Source organism: Clarias gariepinus, chromosome 25, assembly GCF_024256425.1.
Source record: "Clarias gariepinus isolate MV-2021 ecotype Netherlands chromosome 25, CGAR_prim_01v2, whole genome shotgun sequence".
Taxonomy (NCBI): domain Eukaryota; kingdom Metazoa; phylum Chordata; class Actinopteri; order Siluriformes; family Clariidae; genus Clarias; species Clarias gariepinus.
The window spans coordinates 5,706,215-5,717,442 of record NC_071124.1 but is presented as its reverse complement, the minus strand read 5'-3'; the positions used below and the strand labels follow the sequence as shown (position 1 = coordinate 5,717,442).

Here is an 11,228-nt window from a genome sequence, read left to right as displayed (position 1 = left end):
TGCAGCTCATGACAAGTTCCTTGGGGGAGGGGATTACTGAACAAATTACATTGTGCTAAAATCAGACCTCTGGACAAATATTAAATAAACATGATTTATCTGGTTCTTGAGAAAGAACCTTTGGCCCAGTTCTCCCATTGTTTCTTCTCCATGGAAATGCTGAAACAGGCAAAAATAATTCAGTCGATGACCATTCAGTTATTACACAACACTTACAATGAGCCAACATCAACAACTATTCATATGTTCTGAGACCTCATAGGGAAAGTGCAAATCACTTATCAAGAGTCAGCCTTGTCTGACTGTCTTGACGTGTCTGATCCTGTAATAAATACATCGATCAGTCATAACATTATGACCACCTGCTTAATATTGTCACCCTCATAACTGTTCATCAGTTTTAATTCCTTGCACCACTTTTGGTTCTGTATGTCCTGACCACTGCAGACCAGGAACATCCCACAAGAGCTGAAGTTTTGGAGTTGCTTTAACCCAGTCATCTAGCCATCACAGTTTGACTCTTGTCAGAAAGACTAAAAACTTTACTTTGCCCATTCTTTCGTTTTTCAACACATCAATTTCAGCGACATTCATTTATACATCACCCAATTTCAGATGCTATTGGCATTAGATATTGTAACTGTAGCTACTGTGAAAATGGCCAAACATTGAGAGCCAAACGGGGTCATTATGTTATGGCTGATCAGTGTATAATACTGTACAAAAGACCTGAGCTTTGGAAATGTAGATCTTATTTACACCAAAACATGATAAATACCATTTTTGTACTTTGACTCATTTTGCCGAATTTTTTTTTTCCGATGCTATATTTTCCAGCAAAAGCTGATGTATCTTGACAAGCCAACTGCATAACTTCTTTCACTCAGGTGATTAGTGAAGCTGATCCTTCCTGTGTAGCATGTTCAAAGGGTTTTTGGTGAATATTAAAGCCAAAAAAAGTAAGTTTACTTCCACTGTTACTGCCATTGCAGTCACTCCAGCGGTAATCTGTTCCATGATAGGAGGTGTGGAAGGGTTATAGCTAATACTTGCTGAATATTCAGGTCCTCTGTATTGAAATCTAACAATGCAAAACTGAGGAAACCAACAGTATCATTTCAAGTTTGGGAGCCATAAACTTCCCCTTTCCAAGGGAAAGTATAGCCACCCATATTTAAAAATTATGCGACCCAGATGATGGAGTACATGCAATAAGCCAATAGACTAAACCTCCGTCAAGCCCCGTGGGTGCTGTTTTTCATGCATTTCTGATTTTAGTGACAATCAAGGCGCACACTAGCCCGTCATCCAGCCCCCCGCGTATCACGTACTTATAAACTTCCAGAACAGAAGTTCTGGTGGCTAAAAATGTGGGAAACCTGTGAGAACAGTAGTTTTGTCTTGTGCAATCTGTGCGACAACTAAAAGTCGTTGTTATTTAACCGTTGGTAAATTAATGTCCCTACCAACACCTAACAGGCCGTGGTCACACATCACTGTGGACTTTGTCACGGATCTGTCGGTGTCTAAAGGGTAAACAACAGTCCTTGTGGTGGTAGATCAATTCTCCAAGGAACGTCGATTCATTCCATTTAGCTCTCTCCCGTCAGCCCTTCAGGTGGCAGAAACCCTATTCGAAACAGCGTTGGCATCCCAGAGGATATCGTTTCCGATCATGGTCCCCAATTTGTTGCCAGGGTCTGGAAGGCTTTCTTTCACAAGTTGGGGACCACTGTTAGCCTACCGTCCGGGTATCACCCCGAGTCTAATAGGCAGGCTGAGCGGACTGTCCAAGAACTTAGGAGAACCTCCGAGCATACTGTAGCAGTCGACAACATAAATGGGCAGACTGCTTAATCTGGGCGCAATATGCGCAGAACTCGCTATGCCACTCGGCAACCGGCCTAACGTTGTTTCAGTGTGTGCTTGGGCATCAGCCCCCGCTCTGTCCCTGGGATGCCACTCCCACCAACGTGGGACATTTACGTGCCCGTGCCTCCCTCGGGTAGCTGGTCCTGGGTGTCCTAGGGGCTACTGTCACACCTGTGCCACCTCGGTCCCAGGGGATAAGCTTTGGTTCTCTGGATTACTAAGCCGCTGCTTTGTCTCCCCCTAGTGTGTCTACATGTTTCACTTTAGCACTTAATTAAGTTCACCTGTGTCTTCCCCATGTGTTTCCCTGTTTATACAAGTCGAACCTGTAGCTCACTGTTTGTCCACAGTTGTGTATCTTCATGTTGTGTGATTTCGTTATATAACTCGTTCCGATTATCTCCTCCCCAGGACTGAGCCATGTCTACAGGTTCGGGTCATTTTCAGTTTCCCTGACCGAAGTCAAGGTCAAGGCTGAGAGGTTCTCAGCCTTTTCAATTAAGGTTACAGTATATTTTGTTTGTTTATTTTTTCTTTTAATCTTTGACCTGCACGCCTGCCTGCAGACCCAACCTGGGGATTCGTTTGTCAAGTTCTTTTGTTTGTTTATTTTCACGCTGGTTTAACAGCATAAAGACTCGTGTGTTTACCCTGCATTTGCGTCCGCCTTCTTGTATGGCAAACATGACATGCATTAGTAAGTGGAGTTTTAATAACAGGTTTTGTTCACTCTTTTTCATTCAAAAATGGTATTTTGATCAAGTAATTAATGGTATATCCAAAGAAACCCTCAAATAGTTTGTCCTGATGCATTAAGTATGTCTGACATGTTTGTCTGAGTTCTTACTGCAATTACTAGAGATTCTATGGCCAATATAAAGAACACAGGATGTATCCCTGGTAAGTAGACCACTTTAATGCAATTGGTTTAGAAGTTATACTGTCTGTTTATAGACTTGCTTTTGGATTTGTATAAACAATCTAAATTGTTTAAGGAAATTTAGTCCAATTCCAAATTCAGGCCAAGCATTAAATAAGTTTGGCTACTCTATTATATCAAAAGCTTGTTGAGCTTCCAGTGACAACATTGGTGTATCTTTATCATCTTTTTAAAAAACTTTTTTGCCTTTTCTTTTCTGTTAGCAATTGGAATTGATTGAGAAACGTGTCCCATCTGGATGCATTCTGATTAAAAAAGCTGTTTATAAAAGCTTCTAAAAGTATAGTTAATTTTCTGTGGGTCTGCTGCTAAATTGCCCAAAGTAGTTTTTATAACATCACATTATATACCCATATACACAACTATGTAGAATAATTTGGTGTAAGCACTGTGATAAAGCAGAGAAATATTGTTTCAAACCTTAAAATATGCACAAGCGATTTGTGTACAAGATGCATTAGATGTGTGTGGAGAGCTGTTGGTTATGGGTGAACTATGATACGGACCTGTGGTCAGGTACTGAAGTAGAACTAGTAGAGGAAGAGGCTGATGTTTCTGTAAACTGAAGTCTTTGTATTGCTTATAATATTTTTCATGATCTTTAACAATCTTTGTAAATAAAAAGGTTTTGTATGCACCAAAACTCAACCTTTTTTTCCCCCTTGATCTAATTTGCTGTATTTTGGTTTGACTCACTGCAAAATGACAATTAAAGAATAAGTTTGTGATTTATTTATTTTTTGTGTAAAGTCAACCAAGTATACAATTTGATATTGAATTGTATACTTATATAACGACAAACACAGCTACAGGCTGATTTATCTATTTTGACAAAACTGTGGGAAGTGGATTTATAGCTTTATGAAAAAAAAAAGATCACACTAAATTTTCTTATATAACCCACGCAATTTTAAAATATATATATATATATATATATATATATATATATATATTGAGACTTGTATTTTGTTACACCCTTGGGACTCAAAGAAATCATGAACAAAATACTTTTTATCAGTTTGCAATATACTTTTTGTTTCACTTGAAACAAAACTTGTTTTTCTTAAAACTGCAAAAATCTAATTTTACTGTCAAACTGTTCAATTACTCCCCAGAGTGCCTTAAAGCATTTAAGAGCGCAGAAGCCTATCAACTCTTCATGTCAGGTCGGGTCCCAGGAGGTTTTACCAGGAAGAAGGAAAGAAAAAGTCATTTTTATCATTAAAGGACGGGTAAGTCGATATTAACTAATACTTGGTGTTGGGATAATTACCCCAGTTGTCTCACAGCATGCAGTAGCTAAGCTAGCTAAAATTTATTCTGCATGTTAAAGATGACATTTTGTATGGTGGGCACTTGTATTCAGTCCTCACTATGGCAGAAATTTTGTCAGAAATTTTCATACTGTATGTTTTGGCTCTTACATAAATCTCTAGTCGTTCTTTGGTAGAGTCCAAACTGTGCAAGCAGAAAAATATTTTTTTTAAAAGGTTTGCCATAATATTTTTGCACATAAAAGACAAAGCATATGCTGAGCCTTAATTATGGTAGGGGCAGGCATGCGGCTCAAAAACAATATTACTCTCCTCAACACTAGAGCTTCTTTAACACTCAGAGGCCCAGACCTCCGAGTAAATGCTTTACTTGTCTCTGGCAATTAAAATTGTCAATATATACAGTGTATACAAGATGGCGGAGAAAGACTTACTTCCTGGAGACCTTCTATGCTTCTCCATCAATGGATTTATCGATACTTTAGTATGAGAGTGATGCAGCCCCGAGTAAACAAGACTGGGATAGGGAGAATTTATTATTTCAATTTATGGTCAGGATTTAGATCAGAATCGGAGTAGAATCAAATACAGAGTAGCTCTAACCAAAATTCAACCAACTTATTGCTCTAATCAGTTTGCAAACCATAGAAAGCTATTTCTTTTAGGACTTTACACAAAGATCATGAGTTTAATCTTGGATAAACTAAAGCCAATTCTCAGAACTCCCTTTTATACTTTAAGGGATATTCACCACCACCTTCAAGCATTGAATCTTTACGGTTTTAAAGCTGGTGATCCAATACCAATTCAGTACCAGTGGTCTAATCTCAGTGGGATTTGATTTATATGAAATCCAGTATTTAATTCAAATTGCTTTCACTTTGACATATGACACTGCCTGTCTAATCACATTATTTGCAAGTGCTTTTTTCAAAAGAATTAAGTTCCTGAAGATTATAATGGTCAGGAATTTGCATACCAGCTTACCACAGGATTTAAATAATTCAGAAAAGATTATGTACTATGGACTTTCCTATTATTGTCCCATGTCTTTGCAAAATCGGAAGATAAAAAAATAAGTTGTACAGGTAAAGAATCTTCAAGAAGTGAGACAAGTCCAAAGTGCTGGATGAGTGAAATGTTTAAAGGGTCAAATATTTTATTATTTCTTTAACAAATTAACACAGGCCTCAGAGATGTGTTAATGTGTGTGTCACAATGTGCCGTTTTCACTCCTCCACTAAATGCACCGTTACAGTGTCTATGAAAATAAACTACTGCTCAGCCACATTAGGGAGGAAATGTAACTTGCTTGTTTAAGTCCTAGCCAATACATAAATGGAGAAACAGGCAATGTTTTGTTTCTCACACAAGAGACCAATCTCAAGATCCAAAAGTGACAAAAAAAAAAGTTAATTTTTTATAATAGGGCACCTTTAATGACACAGACTAGACCAGTTTTTCATGAGGTTCCAAACAGGAGCTGTTACATTTTAAGCAAGATATTGTACTGTAAAACATTTTACCTTGAAGAGGCATAAATATAATTATTTAAATATATAAAAAGCAAAATAAATAAATAAATCAGCTTTGCTTGCTCCAATGCCTGTCCTCACTCCCATCACCGACTGCTCGGGTGCGACAGTACTGAAATCCATGAAGATATGCAGAAGGACATGGAGCTGTCTCCCAAGCACCCTAGACAGAGATTGACCACGGTGACACCGCCATAAACTGCCTGTATGAGTTCTCTAGTTCAGGGTACTTCCCTCACTGCAGTGGCCTTGTTTTATAGCAGTCTCTTGGTAGCTTTTCTCCTTGGTTTGCTGCCGTCCTACTTCTGTGTATTTGACATACTTAGACAAATCACATCTGCTTTCCCAATCAACTCAGGCCCTAAATTAAGGAAATGTACACACACACACACACACACACACACACACACACACACACACAGATTTCACATATAGTATTATTGGACAACCCAATATCCAATTGTCAGAAAACTATATGCATTACAGCATCTCAAACCAGCTCAAAAGTATGTCATACTTTTGTATATGTACACACACACACACACACACACACACACCTGCTTTCAGCCACATTATATAGATCCACGGTGTGATGATTTGTAATGCTGCAATGATTCAGGGCAGTTTATGTAAGTTTAGTGGTATTTTTTTTTTTTTATTCTCTTGTGTCTCTTTTACATAAGTGTTGCAGTAACCGGGGCCTGTGGTTTGACCTTGAACAGTTTACTGTGTGCCTTCTTTTGTGGGTGTAAGCCCTCTTGGCACTGAAAGAGAGAGAGAGAGAGAGAGAGAGAGAGAGAGAGAGGTTCTGATTCATTATTTACATTATTCGCCCACTCACTCTGATTCATTATTCACTCAGGCACAAAGTACACAGACTGAGGTCTACTCTTTAGCCTGAGTGCTATCTATCTATCTATCTATCTATCTATCTATCTATCTATCTATCTATCTGGATTTGAAGGTAAAGCTGTGTAAATATTCATGTACTTGCACTTAATTTCACTTGATACAGTATATAACGTGTTGCTGAACGTATTTTTCATTTCTCATCACCAATAATGCCGGAATTCATCATACTTAAGGAGTAAATTGCCCCAAAAAATAATAAAATAAGGCAACTTCAAAATGCTGGTCTCCTGCTTTGGCATCAGGGCTGGGACTAGGGGAGGAAGTCATCACTTTAAAGTGGGACAGTGCAGTATCACTGCAGACTCTGTGACCTCCAAGATATCCACTGAAGTCACACAGGAGATTGGGCTCAAAACCTTCTTAATTTGCATTGTATTGTTAGAGGAATGGGGGGAGGGGGTGACCTTCATTGTTTTGTTTTTTTTGTTTTTTTTTTTCTTAAAATAAATTTAGTCCTGTCCAATTATTTTTTCCCCGATTTTCTCCCCAATGTAGTCGTGGCCAATTACTCCCCGTCACTAGGAGGCTCCCACACACATCAAGGCTACTACAACCACTCAGTCGGGAGGACGAAAGCTATCCCGTGTTTCCTCCGAACCACGTGACGCGAGCCGACCGCATCTTTTCGAACTGCTCGCTCACGCACCGTTAGGGGCGGAGTAACACACTCGGAGGAAAGCGCTAGTCGCTCCTTCCGTGTGCGCGAGCTCACAGACGCCCCTGATTGGCTGTAGCGCCGTGACTAATGTGGGAGCGCAAGTACCTCTCATCCCTCCCCCCTGAGAGAGCTCGGCCAATCAGCTCTCTCTGTGCCTCCGGCTGTGAGAGGAAAACAGCATCACCCGGGGTTCGACCCAGCGACCTCCGGATGATAGGGCGAGCGCTTTACCACTGCGCCACTCGGAGGCCCGTGACCTTCATTGTTAAGTGGTTGGGGGATTTAGTGAGTAGTTTGACTGATGTTTGTGAGCCTGATGTCAGGGTCTTCTTAACGTTTGTCACAAAGGTACAGGTACAGGTGGGTAGAAGTCCGGTGTAGCTAAAGTATACAGTATTACAGCCAAATGCTGGATGGTTCACTGTTTCGCCCATAGTTCAAACGTTAAGGAGGGTGTCTTGTCTTTCATAAAATACTGTGAGTATAGTGGTTATTTATTTATTTATTTATTTATTTATTTTTGTAGTGCAGTACTAAAATGCTACATAAAATTAGAGAGAAATGTTCTCATAGCGGTGCATACTGTACTGTAGGTAGAAAAAATATGAGGGGTGTTAGAATCAAACTGGCCTTTATTCACCAGAAAGATCAACACAAGTCCTGGTTTGACTTGAACGCACCTCGTGCATACTGAAAAAGAGGTTTTTCACTGAGGCTCTCTGGACACTGGGTGCTGGATTCAACTGCTTCTCTGTCAAGCTGGGCGAGCTGTTTCAGGAGCAGTGCACCGTCCTCCAGCAGGGTTTCCATGTGTTTAAGGTCCTTCGCATCACAGCACATGTTTAGTTCACCGATGAGCTCACTTGCTCTTCACCCTCCAATGACAGAGACTGGGGTTCCTTCTCACCCTGCTCACCGTCTTGCATAGACCTCCTGTTCCATTCCTTTTGGCCAGTGCGGGAAGACATGTCACTCTGTGCTCCGTCGTGCTGTGTCCTTGAGGGCACGCATCGTATCGCAAGCCGGGACCCTTTCCAGCTCAGCTGTGTCGCTCGCTCACCTTCTCCAGTCTCTCTCCGGGGTGCTCTGCAGGATCTCGCTGCACTCGCTCCTGAACACTCCATGATGTTACACCAGATGGCAAGCCGACTGCCCACAAAGTTCGCTCACCACGGTGTCGCTGTCATACCCTCCAATATGCTATGTAAAGGTCTTGCATTCTGTCAAAAATGTAGTGGGGTTGTGGGCGAGTCATAATCGCAGAGGATAAGACTTTAATAATATGAAGAAAACAAACAAACAGAAGTAACTAAGCATGAACCGACTTGTAACTATGAAAAAAACAACGAAACAGAACTTAGGCAGGCTATTTACAACAAAACTAATAAGCCACCTCGGTTTAGGTGAGTGTTCCCATCACCTGACCGAGGTGCATTCCGGGAAACGTAGTCCAACAAAAACACAAAAGAGTCTCAGGGGTTATCCCTGACATACACATTTCAAAGAAATAGAACTTTTGACTTCTAATAAATTATTGTTTACATCCGGTTTTTTAGTGTCTTTAAATGCTTAATCATTTTATAAATCAATATATTTTTCTCACTAAAATAGTAGTATAAGTATTTACAGAAAGATGGCCTAAAGATCACTAAATCTTTTGACTGCTGTGGCTCATACAGTGAGACTCTTTATTTTTGGGCCACTGACTAACAGGGTAGCAAAAATATAACTTTTCTTGCTGCAGCATAGGAAAGGTTCCGAGAATTGCACAAGGAGTCGTGAGAAGTGCGTAAATGAAAAACGAGCCAAAGCAATTGAGAGAAAGTGAAACAATTATAAGCCACACCCACTTCTGGAGCACTAAACAGAACCAGACGCAGATACTGGCATTGCGTTAAATACTTTACAATCATACCCAAAGGATCATGCAATCATTTCTCTGCCTTCTTCCTTTCTTTCCCGTTCTGGGACTCAGAGCACCAAGGAATGTTCAAGACCCTGTATTATAAACGATATTGATAGGAATATGTTAGCTGCCTCTCGGGTGCATAAATCCACCTGGTCCTCTTCTCCTTGCTGCTCCGGGGTCAGTGCTACACTTAGAGAGTTCGCTGTCTAACAGCAAGGTCAGCTCCAATTCCTCTGAGTCAGGCATTATTGAGCCGCTGCAGTTATGTTTGACTGGCGCCGCAGTGGCCCAGCGAGCTGAAATTACACAAATTACACAACAGCATCATATGAAGGAGTGCTGAGGCAGCGATTGAAGCTAACTGTACATTTTGTTTCTTAATAAGTTAAATGATTAACAACCTCTCTTGGCTAAGGATGGCAAAAACAGTCCTGGTTTAATCTCATACTGCACAAATGGATGTACAACATTGTCAATTTAACCATAATTCAACCTACAGTATATACTGTATATATGAAGTGTTTTTAAAAATAATATCAATGTTCCATACTGTATTTAGCACTTCATACCCTATGTACTGTATATTCACAGAATTTCTGGTTATATTTATGTATACAGTACATTTGCACAGCTATTTAGATATATTGCTACTTTAAACTATTCATCGTTTAATACCTGACTATTTTACCCTGCTGTAATTTTGTCCTCTTTTGTCCTATCTTGTCCTGTCTACTTTCCTCTCCTCTGTCTCGTTTGATCTTGCTTGGTCTTTCTTGTCTCATTTCCTTTCCTGTCACATTCACTCCTTTCTAGTCATACGATGTCTTTTCCTATTCTGTATATACTGAAGTGTCCTGTCCAGTCTTATCCTACCATGCCTTATCTTACCCTACCTTGTCCTATATTCCTATGTTTAGTCTTGACCTGTATTGTCAGTTCCTTTCTAGACAGCTCCTGTATCTTAATGAGATTTTGGTTTGGACTGGGATCAATGGGACCCAACACAAAGCGGCTTGTGTTTACTTTTATTCAGGTGGGAGCAGCGGGTCAGATATGAAACTTGTCCTTGAACAAAGGAAGGCCGTGTTGCTTACAGTACCATGGATGTGGAAATGATGTGTCGTGATGCTTGTGCCGTGCTGCATAATGCATTCGACACATTTGTCAGTGTACTTTAAATGATGTAATATGTATTAGGCAAATAGGCCCTGCGATGGACTGGAAGTATTCCTGTGTTCCTGAGATTTGTCATAAATTCCCTTGTGGGTAACAGGGTGGTAACTGCTGCTTGTGCTTATTCTTCCATGTGATTTTCATTGTGTTTTTGTCATGTTCCTTTGTTTTCCACGTCATTTCATTTGGGTTTTGTTCACTTGACATTGTTAGCCCTTGTTTATTTTGTCTGGTAATACTTTGTTGTGTCTAAGTCTCGTTGCAAAGTATTGCCAACTGTATTGTGCATTTTTGAGCTTTTCTTAGTTTTGACCCACGCCTGTATGTTTAACTTACCTCTTGGATAAGCTGTGTATTTTCTTCAGTCTGCCTGTCTGTTCTCTAACACCTTTGAAACTATTGAATTTTTTATTTTCCTCTTAATAAAGCTCATACCAAGCACAAGTACTTGAATCTTGGCTCATTATCCAACATTATAGAATCCACTGTGACTCTGCCTGGAATAAAGTAAATGAATGATACAGTATGTTCGAAAAATATTGTGAGAAGGTAGAAGTAAAAATAACTGTGGGTTCAGACAGATCAAAGTTTCTCCGGGATGGCACCTTTAATAAAAACCTGGGAAAATCTGGTTTTAATCCCATAGCCTATAAAAGAGTGAAATTAAAGTATTAAAGTTGGAATTTAAATAATAAAATTATAAAATTTAGAATTTCTATTAATAAATGTATTTTTTTTGTATTTCTGCATACAGTACATTTACTGTGCATTATGTATTTCTGCATACATCTTAATCACATAAAAAAGAAATATATTGTATTAAAATATGTAGTTTGTACAGTTATTTTGGAGCAAAATTTATCAATATTACATATCTTTTTTTTTAAAAAAAGAAAAGAAGCAACTTCTCGTTCTGAAAACTGAGGTCAACATGGAAGTTTCAGAAAGTCCAGTT

The 11,228-nt window shown here is 39.6% G+C and overlaps 1 long non-coding RNA gene across 1 annotated transcript; it reads left to right on the top strand.

The window, feature by feature from the left end:
• Positions 1 to 2,359: 2,359 nt before the first annotated feature.
• LOC128513368 (uncharacterized) lies at positions 2,360 to 10,651 on the top strand. Its single transcript, XR_008356376.1, has 4 exons — positions 2,360 to 2,569; positions 2,713 to 2,772; positions 3,928 to 4,044; positions 10,048 to 10,651. It is a non-coding gene; the product is annotated as an uncharacterized LOC128513368 (long non-coding RNA).
• The last annotated feature ends 577 nt before the right edge of the window (positions 10,652 to 11,228 follow it).